Below are 6,000 nucleotides of genomic sequence, written 5' to 3' on the forward strand. Positions count from 1 at the left end.
CCTAATTAATAAGCAATTTCAACATATATTGGTAAAAAAGGACAACTTCTAGATATGTTGGGGGCCCTGAAATTAATTTGCTGTGGGGCCCAGTAACATTTAGTTACGCCACTGGCTGTCATGCTGATATCCTGTATACCAGGAATATCTAATCTGCTTCCCCAACAGCCAAAGCAATTTTATAGGAGAACATATTCAAAACAGAAGAAAAATACACTTGTGATATGATGGCAAAGTACAACTAAGCAACATCCGCAATGGACTTTGGCTGTATTGCATGCTTGCTGTTCATCTAGGCGTGTCAAATGAACGACTTTCTTTAATTGGGCATTGTTGGCTATGCCCACTATACATGCTGTGCCAATGGCTTAAGGTTATTATTTGTTTTTGTATCCTTTATGCACATTACAACGGCTGAGTGGAGACAAGTATTTGGATTCAAACGTTGACATTCTTGTGTGCAGATTACATTCATTAGGAGGGATATTCAAAAAGCTCAGGGACATTACTACAATGGAAGCAGCAGGCCCGGATTTGTGGAAAGGCCACCTAGGCCCGGGCCTAGGGTGGCAGGATTTTAGGGGGGCACCATGCTGCCCAACCACACCCACATTGGTTCAAAAACACTGGGGATGTGCTGGAGATACCATCATTTTTTAAATTCCCATGCGCCAATCCCCATTGCTCCGATAAAGATGATGAAAATTTGCACAAATAAAGGGGAGCAGAAAGGGGCGAAGAACTGCAGTGGGCCTAGGGGCGCCCACTATGTAAATCCGGCCTTGGGAAGCAGACCCTGCGGTTGCAGGGGGGCCAGGAGTGTAGGGGTCCAGTAAGGCCCTACTTAATGAGCAATTTCAATATATCGTAGAATAGGTCAAATTACCAATGTTTTGGGACCTTAAACTGAAGCAAAAGCGACTGAAAAAGTGACTTAACCTGGAAGCCGCTTACTATTGGTAATGACGTTATTTGTGGATGCTAGAATTTGTGAATTAGCAGTTACTTTTTAAGCAACTTATATTGTTTAATCATTTTTTCTATGGAGACTGGCATTGATGTAAGCAATATGGCAGACTAACAGATATACCCTAAATGCATAATAGTCTCTGTCCTCTGACTTAACTGTATAATTAACGGAACAGATACGGTAGTTAAACCATACTTTAAAAATGGTGTATATAATGGAAACATTCAGAAGACTTGAGGCAAATAGAAAGTATACACCAAAATGACAAAACGGTGCACCGGAAACATCCCCATGGAGGCCACTTATCCTCACATTTACATCTGATATTTTTTAAGCCAAGTTAGATATATTGTTTTATGGCCTCTCTTATAAAGCAACCATTTAAAGCTGAACTTTGCAATAGTAAATAGAACAAAGGTTACCTCCCTATTGCACGCTATGTAAATGATGGCTTAAAGATGCTCATCGTCAGCTTTTAATAACTTATTTTATAGCTCAGAGGAATGCCTTCCACATTACAGTAGCCTTAAAGATGGTCAGAACTGCTCAGTTGTCTCCCATGGTTTCCTGACAGGGGCCAGTATTGAGTTATTCTCAGCCTAAAAAGGCACATGTGCAATCAGCTTGTAAGGATATTTTAACACGCAAGAGCTTCTCATCCAGTGAATTTCAGCAGGTGGAGAATACAGCTCAAACATCTTGCCATTGCATTGAAAGAAAACTGTCTGTTGCTGCAAAAGACTGGCATTTTTAGGCCAAGAACTGCCTGTCGCACGCAGTGATCAATGGCTTCCATCCATATCAATGACAGGAGGCATAGGGAGGCATCGGGGGAAGATGAATTTCATTATCAAAATCACGAAGGGGAAAAGCTTGATCATTAATAAATCTGCCCCCATGAGCCTCACTGAGCCTCCACAATAAGTGTTTTCTTAGTGATGGGCGAAGCGAATTTTCAGCAAAAAAAAGTCTATGGGCGTCAATTTTCGCTCTTCACTACTGAGGATATTTGTGTTTTGCATTTTGGTATTTTAGCAATTAGTGGCTTATTCAGAGGATTAGGGTCCCAAGGGAAATAAAATATGTTCAGTAGTATATTTAATGCAAATTCAAACCTCTTATCCTTTATGAGTCACTTCGGAAATGATATTTGATACCTATGGAGCTGAATTTACAATTAGTCGTTGCTTGTAAAAGAGACAATGAGTGGATCTTTATAATAACTAAGAGAAAGGTGTGTCCCTTGATTTACTCAGTTGAGTTCATTGCATGGGCAGCTCAGCGATACCTGCCTGATGGCTGAGCGGAAATTAAACCTGACACAATACATCTACATTTCTTTCAAAGAATGGATGGATGCTTCTGTCTCAAGCTTTTTACTTGTTACTTAATAATATGTATTGTTCCAACCTGTCTGCAAATCTCTCCGTTTTAAGAGAATTTCCCTACATTTGATGAGAACATCAGTGGACCGAAGATCCGTGATACTTGGAAGGGACCACTTTTTAACTATAACAAAAACATTCTCTGGTTTTTGTAGCTGTAAAGCACTCAGACATTCAACCAGTGCAGTTTTTAGCAGCGGTGGAAGTTGTACTATTGACTACTTGCAGCTAGACTTTCATTAATGCAGCAGCCTTTATTTCCAATCAGCTGTACAGGTATGGGATCCATTATCTGGAAACCCGTTTTCCAGAGAGCTCTGAATTACGGGAAGGCCGTCTCCCAAAGACTCAAATAATCCAAATTTTTAAGAACGATTCCCTTTTTCTCTGTAATAATAGATCAGTGCCTTTTACTTGATCCAATCTAAGGTATAATTAATCCTTATTCGAGAAAAAAATTCTTATTGGGGTTATTTAATGTTTAAATGATCTTCTAGTAGATTTAAGGTATGAAGATCCAGATTACAGAATCCGGAATCAGTTATCCGGAAAACCCCAGGTCCCGAACATTCTGGATAATAGGTCCCATACCTATACTACCAGAAATAAGCACTTCATAAAGAATCATATAATGTCCTGGGTAGGAGGACACTGCTATATTATTGAAAAAAGGTCACTGTATTCCTTTAATTCTTTATAAATGATCCTCTGAAGCAGCTCAAGGAGTTATGACATGTATATATACTAGGGATGCACTGAATCCACTATTTTGGATTCGGCCGAACCCCTGAATCCTTCACAAAAGATTTGGCCAAATACCGAACCAAATCCTGATTTGCATATGCAAGGGAGAAGGGGGAACCCGTTTTTACGATTTCCCTCCCCGCACCTAATTTGCATATGCAAATTAGGATTCGGTTCAGCCAGGTAGAAGGATTCGGCCGAATCTGAATCCTGCTTAAAAAGGCCAAATCCAGAACCGAATCCTGGATTCGGTGCATCCTATATATATATATATATATATATATATATATATATATATATATATATATATATATATATATATATATATATAGATATATATATCTATATATATATATATATATATATACACATATATATATATATATAATATAGATTCCTTGTTGATGTATATTGAGCATTAAATTGTAGCAGTAGCTTTCCAAGGACTTTTCTGTTTACAGACATCGCAGGAGGGCACTGGCATAGCTATGGAAATTGTTTCCGTTTCAGCTTTTTTAAATCTAGCTGATGATTGTGTTCAATCGGGTTGTTTTATTAACAGCTTGCAAGATTTTCTCCAAATCAGCTGTATTTGGGTTCTACCTTAGACCCTGTACCTCCAACTGCCCTCTTCCTTCATGCTCTGTTGCGTCAGTTTCATTTTTTGACTGAAATCAACCCCCTTTGTTTCAGCAATTACGCAATCAGAGTGTTTTAGCAGAGACAATTCTCGGTATTGTCTGTAGCAGGGTATTTTCTAGCATTTCATAGCTGCAACAAAACATTGAGCGACAAGTAGCACCGTCTATCACTGCCCTAATTCATAGTAACAATAATCAAAGTCCTCAAGTGCCGTTGCATGAAGAATTGCCAAGAGTCAGGCCCTGAGTCAGCATTTCTCTGATTTATGTTGCTGGCAGTCTTGGCAAGGTCTTAGCAGCCAAGATTGTTCCTTTACATGGTCTAAAAGTGATTGTTGTTTGGCTAGGCTCTCCCCAATGATTGAACCCAGGGTGCTACAGCCACAGCCATGCAAAACATCCATGATAAAACCATTGGCTAATCAAATTAAGAGCCAGCCCATATCTTTCTCTGCACAGATATTGTCACATAGCTTGTTCCTTTTCATATGGCCACTGTGTTATGCACTATATGTGTCAGTATTTATATATAATACACAAAAGCCATGAATATCTTGTAAATAATATCCTTATAAATGGTGAGTTCTGATGTCATCAGTTACAAACGGTGAGTTCTGATGTCATTTGTCACATGACTCACTGAAACTTGTGTATCATAATAAATAAAGTACCCCCAGTTGCAAAATATGAGGATATTAGAAGTTACCTTGGAGTTCCATGACCTTTATAAAAACACTCGGCCTTCGGTAACTTATAATATCCTTATATTTTACAAGAGGGGGTACTTTATTCACTATATATACTATGCCTACATTCAAACCTGCTTGAATTGTGGAAATCACGCAGCCCCAGAGATAATTAATAATGATTATATAAGTGGTGATAAATGCTTGTGTTAGTGGATGTTCATTGCGTTAGTGGATGTTCCTTGCATGAGCCATTGTGTTGTGTGTGTGTGTGTGTGTGTGTGTGTGTGTATATGTCCAGATCATATGTAGCAGTCAAGTTGTGTCACTGCATTAGGTAATGTTACTGTATTAGGTAATGTTACTGTATTAACCCTTTCAGGCTTTGCCTTGTGTGCTTAAGTTGACAGTTGGCAACCATTGAATTACAGCATTCAAGGTGTGACTGCTCCAGGCAGACACTTGCTACCAAGCGGCCCCACCCCAGCAGATTGTCTCTCTCATTGTACAACTATTTCAGCTCCATTACGTTACACGCAGCACACACCCTACCTGCCTCTGACCACACCTCCTGCTCGTGGCACCCAGCCAAAGGGTGGTGAACGCTGCATGTGCTGTGCTTTTTCTGCCCTTTTTTGGAAGTGGGGGTAAAAAGACAGTTTTCCTTACCTCCTCCCACCCGCAGCACATTCGATCTATTGTCTCTGGGGTGTGGATACAGGAGTGGCATGGGACAGGCTATCCTCCTTCATTCATTAGTGTCTGCCTTTGGGTGGCTGGCATTTATATAGCATCACTTATTTTCTCCCCACCTATAGATTATTACTTGGGTACGAGTTTCTGTGGAGTACTCTATTTATCATATAAGAACAGCAGCATCATAGGCTCTCAAAAGCACAAACCTGTCTTTCTGTAAGATTTCTTGGTTCAATTAAATTATATATATTTTTTATAATAAGGTACCAGATCTGAAAAAAGCTAATTATTTACTCATGTCATATATACTTGATGCATACTGGGGCTGTACAAAACAGTCTTTGGCAACTTTTGTAAAAAAAAACATGCGTAATTGTGCAAAAGTGCCCTTGTACTTGTTTTTGTGTTTTTGTATATATAATTAAAGTGTTTTACCTGCAGTGATTCTTAGCACTTACAATGGCAGGTGATAAAAAGCCACATGTGTCATGACTATAATATAAACAGTGGGCTCCGATAGGGTTTTCAAGAAGAAGGAAAGCTACAGAGACAGTTTATTGCCAATAGATTAGCCACAATAGTGCAAGCTATAACACTGTATTTATTCTGTAGAATGCTTTACCATACCAGATTAAACAGCTCTAGAGACTTTCTGTTTGTTTATGATAGCAGCTGCCATATTAGCTTGCTGTGACATCACTTCCTGCCCGAGTCTCTCCCTGCTCATTTATAGGTCTGGGCTCAGATTACAGCAGGAAGGAGAGATGGGAGGGAGAGAGGAGCAAACTGAGCATGCTCATGCCCTGCCCTGGAGGTTTAAGCTGAAAACAGGAAATCTAATACTGAAGTCCATGTGTACACAATAGAAGGACAGAAAT

The sequence above is a fragment of the Xenopus laevis genome, chromosome 7L, assembly GCF_017654675.1.
Source record: "Xenopus laevis strain J_2021 chromosome 7L, Xenopus_laevis_v10.1, whole genome shotgun sequence".
NCBI lineage: Eukaryota > Metazoa > Chordata > Amphibia > Anura > Pipidae > Xenopus > Xenopus laevis.